The following is a 14970-nucleotide window of genomic DNA, read 5'->3' on the forward strand; positions in this document are numbered from 1 at the left end:
TGCTATGAATCTTTTACAATGTAGTAATGACATTCCAACTGGAACCAGGGATCACTCTATCAGTGTCCATATCTATGCTGACAAATTATAATTTCTCCTATTTTGTATATTGCAGAGAGTTGCTTAGCACAAATGTATGGAATGCCTGACACAATGTGATCCCAGGCTATGCTTTGAGTCCCATATGTTATTAAATAATGGTTGTAGGTTAAATGCTTGGTGGGGCTAAAGGGTTGAAGTTACCAAGAAGGGCTTGATAGTTACATTGAATTCTTCCAGGCTCAGAAGTAGCTGTTTCATTTCTAAGTGGGTTGCATTTAACTTCTTATTACAATCCTAGAAGGAAGAAAGGACAGAGATGGAGGCTGATGAGTATTATCTTGATTTCTAGTCCCAATACTGATGTCCCTGTGCCTTTGTTAGACACAAGAATTATTTTTAAAACACTTATCACACAGGGTGTGATCATTGACTAATTAAATTGACATTAAATTTCTCTAATTAGACAGTGTTTGGGAAACATTTCAAGTATTAAGAGAATTGCATTAATGAAAAAACTATTAATCATATGATCCTGTGGTCTCAGTAAATGACCATAATTCACATCCCTGGTTATCTGCATTTAAGTGCCCAGGTAGTGACATTTACTTTAATAAAACTTAATGATATTCTTTTAGTCAGGCATTTACACTGACTTGCTAGTTTCAAAATGTTTTACTTACCTGTGCTAATCACTTGACCTCCTCTCACCCATTTGTCTTGTTTCACTTGCCCTATGAAATCAGAAGGAGAAGAGGCTCTTGCATAGTTTGGGATTTGACAAGAGAAAACTAGACATTAAAAGAAGCTGCTGGCATCAAAAGAGAACCAACACTCTAACCCTTGGCTCTGCAGGACAAAACAATTGTTGAGCATGACAGCCTCACTGTGCTTTAAGTATTCTCACTGTATTCCTTAAGCAAAATTGCTATTCAATGGAAATTCCCTTAAAAAGAAAATATTCTAAGAATATCTTTTTGAACCCTCGGGGCTGAAAGTTAGTGACTGATGCATTTTTAGGAACATTTATATTTATTCTAGAAGTAGCAGTTTTTGCAGGTGCTTTTTTATTTAGCTATATGTAAAATGTAACTGATCTCAGATGAAAAGCTATTTTTCTTAAAATATCTTGACAGGATTGTGATAGCGTAATATTAGTATTGGGATGAAGGTGAGTAGTTTCATACCACTAGAGAAACCAAGATTGGATTTTAATTATATCAAAACATAATGACATAGCATTGCTGTCTGAAATAGTGTTTATTATTAGAAATAGAACAGCACGGCAAAAATTCTCACTTTCTGTGCTTTTTTCAATAGGTTTTTACTTCAGCATCTAATCTTTGTAGACGTTTTCATCCTTATACTGAATTAGATTATGTATATCTAGAATAAAAGTTGTAAAGGCATACAAAAGCAGAATGGTTAGCTGCTTCTTTTTCTGCTTAAGACATTTTATTTTCACACTGATTACAAACAGTATGACAACTGTTATTTGTAAAAGTAGTAACACTGAAAGAAAAGTATATAATTACGTATAGGAGAAAGTGATAGGAGTTAATGCTGTAGGTAAATGGAGAGAAGGCTGACATAGCTTTGCATTCACATTCCTCACAGTAGTGAGGCTGAGCCTGAGTCTCCAATAGTCACACATTTGCACACAAAAAACACACATACACAGCAAGTTTGCATGTGTGTGTGTTATATATATATATATATATATATATATATATATATATATATATATATATATATATATGCAAACACAGCTGGTCACACAGACCATAGCACAGACAGAAAATGCACTCACACAAACAGCATCAATATACTTTCCCTGTTCCCATCCCTGACTAATGAGAATGAAGGTCAATCAGTGAAGCACATACTCTGTGTGGGTCCCTCCAGAAGCTGGGCTCAGACTCTGCAGCAGCTACCACTGGATCACAGGTCTCCCTATTACTGGCAGCTGGACATATGAGCCTGCAAGGCTACAGCTTAGTCCAGCTGCTGATACTCAGAGCACCTTTGGTAAAGCACAGACACATGATCTATCTCTCCAGTAAGTTGGCTGAGTCAGCATTCAGTCTACCCAGCCCCTGGGTTTCACTCTGACTTAATGTACAAATGCATATAAACAGGCCTCCCCGTAGATGATTCCCACTTCTGGTCTTAGCCAACCTTCAGATCTCATGGTCCCTACAGGAGCTGGCCTGGACCTCTAGGTCCCTCCAGTACCAGTTCTCAGACCCACTCTTGGACCAAGATCTGACCCAGCCCTTTGGCTACTCCAGAACTTGACTCTCAAATCTCTTATCCTGCTCACTTGCTAGACCAACTAGATATTTGCTGGTAGCTGCACATGCTGACATGCACACCCACACTACACACACATGTTCCAGTTTCTCTATGTGATGGCACCATAGATGCATGAGTCTCTAGATTTGCTGCCCTACCCAGTGGCTGGTGTCAAGACCTCCATGCATAGACATGAGCACAGAATGGAGTCTCCCCAAAATAGCTACAGAAGATTTTAGAGATCAGGAAGAAGGCATGACCATGCAAACACAGTGACCCATCCCTCTACTAGCATTCAACTGGTTTCTTTCAACCTGACCCTGTTTTCCCATGCTGGTTCCTCTTCAAACTACCTCAATTCCTTCCTTTGTTAACTGTTGGCTGTTTTTGCCAAATATGCCAAGTCTTAACCAGAATGCTCTTCCACAGCATCCCATAATGAAGCCCATAACCCTGTAGCAGTAGCCCCTATCCCCATCTCCATTCTAAAAGACTTTCCTTGGGGAAAGCCCCTCCTTCAGCCTTCCCCCAGGAAAAGCCTCTCCCTTTGACTTGAACTGACAAGGGCCATGGGGCTGATCATCCTTCCAGGGACGCCATGGGAGGAGCCAGGTCAGAGGCTCCAGATAAGATTTTTGGTGTTTCCCAACTGTCATTGTTCCACTGGGCTCCTTTGTGCTCATGTTCACTCAAACAATCTAACTGAAAGATTTCTCATTGGGTAAGAGATGACCCTCTGCACTCCTGGAAAGAGGAATGAATGAATCAGTTTTCACAACAATATTTATTAAGTAGTTTGTCTAGTTCCTAGGTCAAACTAATGGACCTGCTTCAGCTTCTTTTGTACTCATGCTTTAGGCCCTGGAGAGGCAAAGAAGGGGTAGGTCAGACATTTATTCATAGTTTGGGTAGCCAAGACACAATTTTATACAGCTTCCTGCACTACTGTAAGCTTCTTATGTAGTATTTGCCAGATAATCTTTCCCACCTCTAACTTGTTTTCTCCTTTCTCTGAAAAGTGGAATTATTAAACTTTTATAACACACATTGAGAACAGTCACAAATTAAAACCATAATGCCAATAATTACAAAAATATATTCATTGCTATTTGTGTCACGGCTTGGCAGTGGCATAACTGGTCTACATATACCTAGTGAAGGAAAATCTCCACCTTAGAGAATTTATCACATGAGATAGGAAAATGAGTCAGGTAGGAAAACAGAGGCGGAGTCTTGCTTAGCAACTCAGTGGCAGAAATGAGACAATATGTTTTAAAACAAGATGGGCTGAGCCACAGGAAGTATAAGTGATCTCCTTGAACATATTGAAGTGCCTTATAAAAGGAGAAAGAGGAAGTCAGATGACCTCAATATCTTCAGAGATATTTACTGTTAGATAAGAATATTTCTTAAAAATTATTGAAGATGTGTATTTTGTTTTATATTATTGCCTTTAGTGGTACTAGCTGTATTTGGTTAACTATTTAAAGTCTGATGCATTACTAATTCACTAAAGTACTGTTAAACCTTTGAAAGAATACTGTAAGTTTTACAGATACAAATTTGCATTTTAATTTCTTTTCTATGAAATGTTTGCTGTTTTTTATTTCTATATATTTAATTCTTGCACATAAAAGCAATAGCTGAGCATGGTTTAGTAATCCATACAAGACAAAAAATATAAATTTAATTTTGTAGAACTTGTAATTCATTTATAGATAGACTTATTGAAATTTAAACTCTTGTTTGTTTGGCTTGCAGTGATAAATTTTCCCATCACATTAATTGTAATACTTCTATTATGTGTCTGTCACTTTTGCCTTGTGTCCTTTTCAACTCAGAAAACACTCTTCTTATAATTCCTTTATTTTTCTACCCTTCTCTTTCTGAGCCTCCCTTTGGACCCTAGTCACTCTTCAATTTCTTGTGCATGAGAGTCTTCTCCCTCTTCCAAATGCTTATCAAAATGCACCTTCCAAAAAGCATTTGAGAAAATATTGTTCTTTAATTCCGTAAACCTTACACTCATTTTTACTCATATTTATGGTCTGCATTACTAGATTTCAATGCCCTGTCTTTTAAATTTTTTTTAAATTCACATATCTTTCAAAAAACTAGCAATGGGCTGCATTTTATTTTGCTTTGTTCAGCTTTATAATTAGTAACTGTGACATAAAAAACATAGTCAATGAAAACCTGGCTATGATTAGAAAGTTTTGCCATTGATTTAATTAATGAACCCTGCCAAAATAAATAAATAATGTCCTGTTCTGACTCCTGACTACATAAATAAGATGACTTGGAGTTACAGCTGGTACAGATCAATGTGAAATCAGTGTCCAGCCGGGTAAACCAGCTAGTTTGGTTACAACTTCATTGTACTTGAGGGCAAAACTTCAGATCTAATTTCACTGCTATACAATGTAGAAGAACCTTCCTCCAAGCACCCCTATAAAATCAAATATTAAAATTTCATAATATAATGCAATTTATAGATGGAATTTTAATTTAGATGCTGTCATGCAAACCAGAACTTCTATTATTAGAGATCAGGTTCTTTAGCATCTATAAGAGTTTCTTAGATGGAGGAAGAAGCATTTGGCTAAAAGTTTGCATCAGGTCTGCTTCAAGTTGGAGGACCATGCCAAGCCTTTCAGTTACTGTGCTGGGTTAGGCTTGCCCAGCAGCCAAAATGTCCTCAGAGGGGCAGGGGGAGGCTGTGGGATGTCAAAGATCCTGGGCCAAGATAAAGACACAGACAGGACCTACCAACAACCATGACAAGCAAAACAGACTCAATTTAGGGAAAGTGAGCAGAACTTACTGAAATTTATTTTGGGAGTAAGAAACAAAGACAAATGTTAAAACAACACCTTTCTCCCTGTTCGCTCTTTTCCTCCTGACTCCCCTACACCCCCCAATTAGCATAGAGGGTGGGAATGGGCACTTGGTCACTCAGTAAAACATCATTCTCTCTGCTCCTTCCCTCTCCTTTCACCTATGCTAAGAGGGCCCCCAGATGAGCCCTTTCCCCTTGCATGGATGCTTCCAGTGACTGGAGTTCTCCAAGTTAATCCTGCTGTAGTGTGGACTTTCCTTGGGCCTCAGTTCCTGCAGGAAATCCCCTCTGCTCTGCTATGGTCTCTGCAAGGAAATATCTGCTTTGGCATTTGGGGAGCCCCATCAGACTCCCTCTTGTCTGATCTTGCTGTCTCTGCAGGGCCATTTCTCACAAGTTTTTTTCCTTCTTCCTCTGCCTTTGTGGCATTTCCTTGCCCTTCCTTAAATGCATTTTCACAGCCAGCAGTGCCCTGCAGTGGGTGAGCTGGGGCTGGCTGGCCTGGGACACATCCAGCCCAGGGCAGTGAGACCTCTCCTCAGGGAGCCCCTACCCATTGTGCTGTACTGGCTTGCAAATTAAACATTCCCTTTTCCCTGTCACCAAAGTTTACATTTGCATAGTCAGAAACTTCATAGTATTTACATTTGCACAAGGAATAAAATTAATGTGTAAATTAATGAGCGTATTTTCCTTATTCTAGGTTTTCAGAATTATTCATTAACTTCTTAAGAGCTTCTCATGATGCAGTTATTTTAATTCCTCTGGAAAGTAACTTTTTTTTTTTTTTTTTTTTAACAGTGATGACATTGAAAGTTTGTGAGGGGAGTGGTACCTGACCCAGGTTATCTTTCAGATAATTATAAAAAGGAGATAAACTGCCTCATTGAATCTCAGCAGAAATGTAGGCATTATGTAAGTTATTACTAGAAAGGAAACCATTTACTTCAGTAAGTGTTTGGGAAACTACCCATACCTATACTGCAGGAGCTAAATATAACCAACAATTAAGTTTTTCTACTTATATAGAGTATTCCAACAGGGGTGATGCATGAGATCTCAAGCCATCTCCCAGTAGTATTTTTATCTCTTCAACATGTATCATTATACTTATTGTAACAAATTTTTCTTTCATCTATGTCTTTTCAAAAACATTCTGGAATTACAGGAGCTGACTAATAAAGTTTAGGGTCACACAGTCAAAATAATTTAGAAAATAGTGTTTGAAGTCCAACATAAAGAAATTCTGTGTCAGCAAGCACAAACTTTGCTCAAAATGCAAAAAGCTGCAGAATAGTCATGCAACCTTCTTTTAAAATGAAGTCTTCCTACAGTTAAAGTTCCATGAATGCCTTATGTCTGTGGGTGGTTTTTTTCTTAATTTTTCAAAACAAATATATATTTGAACATATATCTTGAAAATTTTTTCCATGTCACATATTGAAAATATTAATAAATTCTTCAGTACATAAGACTACATTTCCTGGTGATATTTTATCATTGATTTAAAAAGGGATTTTCTGCAACAGACTTTGGATGCCAGTAGGTAAACAGGATTTTGTAGAGAAATGGAAGCAAAAATATGAGGCAAGTATATGGGCACAGTCTGAAAGTGGCAGAAAGTTTTTAAAAAAGTATAAATCCAAAATTGAAAAGGTCTCTTTGACACATCTGCCCAAGAGCATTCATTTGTTTGTGTTTAGAAGAATTTGAAATATAAGGAAAGAAATCAATACTATGAAGGAAAAATATTACCACAACATTAACTTACCTCTAGTGTTTCTGACCAGTGCCATAAAATTCTGACAATGCCTGAAGTTTGAAAATAGTGAAGCTTTTCATCACAGAGCTTAAATACTACCTTTAGTTTTCTATCAAGCTATATGCCTTCGGGTATCAGTTTCACTTCATTTGCTATTTGTTGCAGTTTACCACATCCAACAAATACATTTGCTTTGTCTGCACCTCCACACTGTTGCTGTTCACTCTGAAAGGCAACCAGGGGCTCTAACAGCTTGAGACAGACTCCTATTTGGGCTACCATAGCAACGAGTATATGTATTAAAGTATAGGTCACATGGCTTAGTTTCCTAAGGCTAATTAATTTCACTAATTATGGCCTCATACCAGCTGCAGAATGTGTTGGTGACCTAGTGAAATCAGCTGTAGACAACTGTTTTCCATACTGTTGTAGTATGACCTCACTATGTGGAAATATTAATGTAATTATGAGAATTGCATACAGTATGTGCAGAAAACAAATACTACTGCTTGATTAGAGACTGGACTGTGGGACTTTGAAAATTTTTAATGTAAATGTTTTAAATCTTCTTTATTGCTTTCTCTATCATCTGTCAGCATTAAATAGGTTATAAAGAGCTGAGTAGTTAATTTTAAAATATTGTCATTGAAAGGTTGTTTAATTTACCAGCTTTACAAAGGATTTATGAAACGTCTATCACTTAGGGCAATAAAAACACATACAAAAATATATATTTAGTATAGTAGTCTCTAGAAAACCGGTAAATACAAAACAGCTTCTGCTTGTTATTTTTTTCTATATTGCAAAACTAATACTTCACTGAAAATCAGAAAATATTTCATGTCATAAATAAGATCGATTGCATTACACATTGCAAGGCCATAACTCTCTCTTCCCTGTACAATAGAGTTAATTTTAGCCCCCACCACATGTGCAGTTTGATCTGTGTTTTAATAGAAAAGCAGGTGTCTACCTAGGCTTTGGGGAGCAATTAACAATTCATTTTATATAAAAGCATGGTGTCTCACTGGTAAAACTAATTGAAGTAAATAAGACATTTTCAATCAGCTAAAAGAAGGCATTAAAACAACCTTGCAAAATTGTCATGACAAATTACCAGTCAAAGCACAAAACCTTCTCAGACGGCCTTTACCATGGTGATTGATGAGAATGAAAAATTAATGATATCTTACTGGCCTGTCAAAAGAAAAAATTGCTTGCTTGACTGAATAGCATTTTCTGAGGCAACATTAAATTATAGAAAAATAATAAAATATACAAATGTATTTTATTTTTTAGCCTAATTATTAGAAGTGCTGCACTTTTAATCCCTACAGTGGGGAAAAAGCACCCAATTCTATTCTCAACCCCTCAGGACACAGACTGTCTCTGTCTAGATTTGAAAGCTGCATTACAAAGTCAGTAAAAGGTTATATTCAGGAAATTATACTGTTAGGATGGGAACAGAAGAGAAAACTTATTATCAGGTGAACCCCAGGCACTGCCCCCAGAATGGGAGATGCACAGAAGGACAGACTGACTCTTCTGTCCTGGCTCTGAAGAGGAATGGTCCCAGCTCCCTACATTGTGCCCGTGCCCATCAGTCTGATCATGAACATCACAGACCTTCTCAGAGATGGATCCAGGTGGAAAAACAGTGTTTGGTAAAATACAGGTTCAGAATAATCAGATGAGGAGTTTCATTAAACATTTCTTTTGTGTCTTTATTCAGGGTGGGGTTTTTCACCCTTTTTTCTTTCTTGGAAATAGACAAGTAGTCATCATGCATCTTATCCCTGTGTCACTTCTTCCTATAAGAAAAGAAGAATCTGCATAGTTCTGCATGACTGCATTAAACAGCATAACACTAAATAGGAGAAAAAAAACCCCAGATTGTTCAAATAGTGATAAAATCAAGGTATTGACCATAAAAAGCATATTGAGATTTTAATATTTTAATCTCATTTTTAAATGTGAATTTAATAATCAAGTGTCTTTTGTGGGTAAAAAGACACATAAGTCCTCTAACATAATATTCCAATAAAAGAAATGGTCCAGGAATGTTTATTTAAGAAACCTTTTTTTCTCCCTGTTATGATTGCCTGTGAGGTATACTTGTACCTGTTAAAAATACTGCTTTCTTACTCTCAGTGAGATGTATTTTAGGCTGAGATAAAAGAGGATTGTATGTTTAACAGCTCTATAATATGACTTGTCAGCATGATTATCTGTCTCCCAGCTTACACAAAAAGGACATTGAGTTTATTGAAGCAAATAGCCTAGAGAGGCTAGCAGGCTGAAATGCTGCCTAACTGCAATAACTCTTGTAAAAAGAAGGGTCAATTAGTGACGCTGATGATTAAGAAAGGGCTCTAATCACTAGGTCAGATGCTGTGTAGACTGAAGCTAATGGTACTAATTTTGCTGCATCTTGTAAAGAATACTAGTCACAACATAAAAAAAAGAAAAAATAAAAAAAAAATGGTGGGAGATTTTCGTGAATAGAATAAATACCATCTTAAAATTTTTCCTTTCAGGAAAATGGACTTCATAACAAAAGCAAAAAAATGACCCCAATAAAAATCATTGCCCACAAGGAGATAATCATCTGTCTATATTCAATAGTTTCTATTGTAAAATCACACGTCATGTAACAAGTAAGTTTGTGCACCTCTCCCAGTATGAAAGGATCTGAGAATGAGATGCAGGGTAGAACAATGAAGCAAAGGTCTTGCAGTGGAAATATGTTCAAGTGGTAAAGTTGAAATGCTGTGGTATTCCTTCCTTTGGTTCAGATAATGTTTTCTGCAATGAAGGGATACATGTGCCACAAGAGGTGACACCAAAAATCAAATAAATGACGTCCCAGTGTGTCCAGTTGGTCAAAAAGGCCGAGAGCACCCTGGCTTCTATCAAAAAATAATGTGACCTGTACACACAGGCCAGTGATCATCCCCCTGTATTTGCCATTGATGAGGCTGCACCTCAAATCCTGTGTTCTTTTTTTGGGCCCCTTACTAAAAGAAAAACATTGAGTGCAGAGAAGAACGAAAAAAGCTGATGATGGATGTGGAACACATGTCTGCAGAGGAGTGGCTGAGGGAGTGGAGGTTATTTAGCCTGCTGAAGAGGAGGCTTAGCAGGGCCTAATCACTCTCCTCAGCCACCTGAAAGGAGAGTGTGGCCACATGGGGGTCAGTCTATTCTCTCAGGTAGTAAGAGAGAGGAGAGGACATGGCTTGAGTTGCAGCAGGGGAGATTTAAATTGGCTATTAGAAAAATTTCCTCATAGAAAGGGTTATCAACCATTGCAACAGGCCGCCCAGGGAAGTGGTGGAATCACCATCTGTGGAAGCATTCAGAAGGTGTGTGCATGTGGCACGTCTGCATATGGTTTAAGGATGAGCACAGCAGTGCTAAGCTAGCAGTTGGAATTAGCAATCCTCGAGTCCTTAGTGATTCTGTGATTCTATGTCCTTCAAAGAAGAGTCATGGGCATAAGTGTTCTACTTTTTTATCAAAACTGACACACTAATTGTAGATCATCATGTTTCAGAACTCAAACCACTAAGCTCATAAATAAAGAAAAATTACTGAGCAGCTAAATTATCATATTTACAATGTTGTGAGTTAAGAATGGTTAAATCAAAAGAATGATGGCTGCAGATTTTCCTTTTTTTCAGTTTGAGATCTATTAGATATTAGTAGAACAGTAAAAATGTATCTAGTAATAAATGTAATGATTTTTTATCTTCACGCCTATCACCTGATAGTGATCACCTGTTGGTGCAAGGGACCCATGATACCTGTAAGACAGAAACATTAGAAATAAGTTTCAAGGCATCTGTGAATAAATTATTATTAAATTTTTATTTTAATTTAAATCTGATGTTCATCATTGTAGTATTAATCAGCTGGCTACCTCTCAGAATAGATAACCTTATAAATCTGTGTTCTGCTTTGATATGGAGAGATCTTTGTGACTTGGTGGTGTTGACTTACAGAGTTGGACTTAATCTTTCATTAATAGCATTAGTGGCATCCCTTCCCTGAGATATGCCAGATCATATTTTCAGGAAATTGCCTTCTTTTTCCTGAAGACTGTGATGACTTTTATCAGCTGTTTTATCAGTAACTGTGTTGAGGTTGGCGGAAAATTTATCAAGTAAATTTGAGATAAGCTTTTCCTCAGTGAAGACATCCAGATTTAAGAGGCAGAGAATTTCTAAAGCCATAAGGAATAACACTTTCATTTGATCTGTCCTGTGGTTTACCAGAAGACTTTGGGCTTGACCCAGATGACTGACCTCACATTGAAGTAGTGAAGCCAGTCTACATGAATTCAAGAATTACTAGGTCAAGAAAATGCAAGAGGGAGCAGAGTGTGCTACCTTAATGGTGAGGACACTCAGCTGATCAGAAAACCATGCATTTTGACCCAAGCTTACATTTGAATTTTATTATAAAGAAGATACAGCACTCTTCCTGAAATTGGGCAATGCAATTAAATGCCTTCAGACAAATATGACAGAATGGATCAGATCTTCTGTAGCTGGAATGAGTATGCAAATCAGTAGGAAACCAAAAAAGATTTAAGTTCACATCCTTTCTCTATGTCTTTAGAATAAGACTGTGGTGTAAATGCTCTCCTTTGCTGAGTTTTAAAATAATTTCATCACCACTGGATTTTCTGAGGATTCCATTAATAGCCCTGCATTGGTGCATACCTTCCAGCTATACCTATTCAGGTTATGTTTGCTCTTTTAAATATTGACATAAGATTTATACATTCCTGTTCCTTTCATACTTCCCCAACACTGCTAAATGTGTTAAAAACTATCAGCAGACTAAAAGGTCCCCTGGTTCATATCATTCTAGATTCATAGATACATTACATTCTTCTATTCATAAAAATGCAGTCATCACTAGAAGGTGTTGTTTAAAAGTCATCATTTATAGTTTAGTGCATGCAGTCTGTTAGGAAACACATTGCTATGCTTACTTTTTCTCAAATCAAAGATGCAGCTGTTGTACAATGCTTTTAAAGTTCATTGTTAATAGTTTTGTGATGAAGAGGTCTATTATCCTGCCAAAATCAACTTGATGTTTCTTAGCTGCCACAAGTTTTATTATTTTTACTCTTTGTCATTAACATTTCTGATACCTCCCCATTTTCATTCCACGTTTCAATTTCTCATTCTTCTCCACAGCTATTTCTTTTTCTTTCTGTCAGCAGTAAATTGCTTTCTCATATCTAATTGATTTCTCTCAGCTCCTAATTCAAATTAGTTTACATCAAACTTCTTTCTTATTATTATAAGGTCTTGATATTTTTAGCCATTTTCAGACATTTTCTAAAATAAGTCTCCTTGTTGATATAAAACATTGTCTATTGATTGGTCTTTCCTTTTTAGTGTATGCTTTACATAAGCTGTTGTACTATACTGTGGATGGAAAGTCATCAGTAATCAGCTCATTAGTGCAGGAAATGGACAAATTTAGTATGGTAGATATTTGTTTAATTATTTATATCAAGATTTAATCTGAAAATAATTAAGTCACTAAAGCTGAACTATTTTTGCATATAGCAAAAATAGTATCTTTTATGTTAGGGTAGTAAAATTTTCTTTTCACAAATTGGCTTAATTTTTGCAACATATTGCCCTAGCTACAATCTCTTGTGACTAAGTAGCCTGTTTTTACAGACTAAAAGGTTTACAAGTTTTTTTCACTATTTTCCTACTTAATTTGATGTCTTGTAAGCCTTTCTTTATTTTATAGGAGACCTATTCCCAAATTCAAGCAGGCACCTGAATCTTAATTTCCCCAGGAGCTGGTTACTGTAAAAAAAACCCAACATTAGACACTCCCCTCCAGCAACAGCTGCATAACATCCAAGTTTGCATTGAGACTCAATGACTACAGAGACAGAACCTCTTCAATAATTACCTAGATGTTACCTGAAGGATTCAACCAGAGTCCTTCTCTTAGATTTGATCTCAGGAATCTAAAAAAAAAATTTTAAAAAAATTCCATGTATTATGAAGTATAAAAAATGGAAAAATAAGAGAGTGTAAAAACCAAGTATCTTGGCATCAGCTTGGCTCAGGCAATATAATCCTTTTTTTCTATATTAAAAAAATGGGTTGTGGAAGCTCTGGAGTCTTAAAATACAAGGTTCTTCAGAAGAGTTAGAATGCTCAATGGCACTGGAAGAAAAGGAAAAAACCCAATCCTTACATCTTTCGTCTTTTGCTCATTCCTGTTCTTAACAAAACCTCACCCCTAACTAACTCAGGTGCCCTCTAACATCTAGAGCAACTTTATTACTCTTTGTTACTCATCTTGCTTTACTGTCTGTCATTACTATGTAGCCTTCAGACACATGGCTATGAAAAATCTTCATGTGAAGATATTGTGAACTTCTGTGGTTTTCAGGCTGAGGCCTCCCTCAAGGGAACTCACATCTGTAAAGTGCTTTTGTTCTGGGTTGGGGAAAGTGTTTATTTATTTGTTTCTACAGCTAGAAGGAAACTGAGTTTTAAGTTCTTTTCTATTCTTTCTATTTTGGTAGTGAATGCCACATGTGAAGAAATAACGTCACCTCATCTCCAGTGAAGGTTTCATGACTGCATTAAGCAGAGCAGAAAAAAACCTGCAGACCTGAATCTGTGTAACTCCTTTTATTCTTTAAATTTCACTTTAGTATCAACTCTGTATGTTTTCCACCCTCACGGTTGTTGGAACTATAACTTTGGTGGTTATAATGTGGTGATAGCCCCCACCCCTTTTCCCCCTCACTTCTGATATTAAAGTCTGCAACACTAGTAATGAGCTGCTTGCATGGAATTGTGTACAAGATGCTGGTGAAAACTGAATAGATAAAAGCCACAACAGATATTTTACATTTTCTTGCAGTTTTCATCTCAATATTTTGTGATTCAAGTTGAAGGTTAGATTAAAATACCCTCTATTTAGATTTTATTGATTACAATTTATCTGTATTAAGTATAGTTAAACCGTATTTCTGTCAGTCTATTAAAAAAATAAAAAGCATTTTATTGTAATACATGCTATTATTCCATATTACCTCCAAAGTGACCACCTACATTTGTCCATGGTGTCAATTCCCTCTGTCAAGGAAGAAAAGGATTCCTTTTCTGTCTTTAGCAACAACTTTGCAACTGTGGAAGTGTGCTGATAAGAGTAAATGCAGATTAAGGAAATTCAGTACAAATCTAGGCATAGACTTTTACCTTTTCTAGCTGTCCAACAGGAAATACTAATAGATACATTTTCCCATTTTAATGTTTAAAAGAATAATTAGTTCCCCTAAATTTATTTGTTACAATATAGGCACATATGTAATAATGTGTCTATTACAGAGTTTTATACATTGCTGCAGAATTCCTTTGATTTATTTCCACAATGATTGTAGGAATACATTTCAATCATGTGAGCTATATCTAATTTTGTCAGTTGGGTTTCTTCTCAGGAGCAAGAAGTTTCAGTTCCTGTGCCACCTAAACCTACCACTTTTCAATAAACTGAAAATTTGCTAGATTGGCAATTAAAGAATTGCCAATTTAACAACCAATTGCTGGCTACCCCATTATTAGTTTTCCCACCCACATGACAAAGGATATTTCATACAGCTCACCAGTCTCTTACTGGAACACAGGATAAAATCCACACATGATGAAAACCTTCAATTCTTCACTAGTTTCTCACCACCAGAGCTTTTCCCATTTAATTGGTATAAAGCCCTACAGTGTGGTGACTTTGCTTACACATCTCAGAGCACAATTATCGCTCTTCTCAATGATGCAGTGAAATTAATCCCTTCTCCAGTTTGAGCCACCAGCTTTGGTACCAGTAAGAATGTGCAACATGATTGCAGCAATTAGAAAATAGTGCCAGTGCATTTGTGTTTTGTGGGTGGATAATTTTCTACTTATTTAAATAATTTCTACATTTAGCATAAGGTGAAAGGAAATTTCGTTAGAAATTCAGCAGTTTCTGACAAATTATTTAG

General features: G+C 36.6%; 1 long non-coding RNA gene across 1 annotated transcript; it reads right to left on the reverse strand.

Moving 5' to 3' along the window:
- Positions 1-303: 303 nt before the first annotated feature.
- LOC110484513 (uncharacterized) lies at positions 304-12938 on the reverse strand. The gene is made up of 4 exons (XR_002467776.2): positions 12885-12938; positions 10716-10741; positions 723-773; positions 304-336 (listed from the first exon to the last, which is right to left on the reverse strand). It is a non-coding gene; the product is annotated as an uncharacterized LOC110484513 (long non-coding RNA).
- Positions 12939-14970: the final 2032 nt, after the last annotated feature.

The sequence above is a fragment of the Lonchura striata genome, chromosome 5 (assembly GCF_046129695.1).
Source record: "Lonchura striata isolate bLonStr1 chromosome 5, bLonStr1.mat, whole genome shotgun sequence".
Taxonomy (NCBI): domain Eukaryota; kingdom Metazoa; phylum Chordata; class Aves; order Passeriformes; family Estrildidae; genus Lonchura; species Lonchura striata.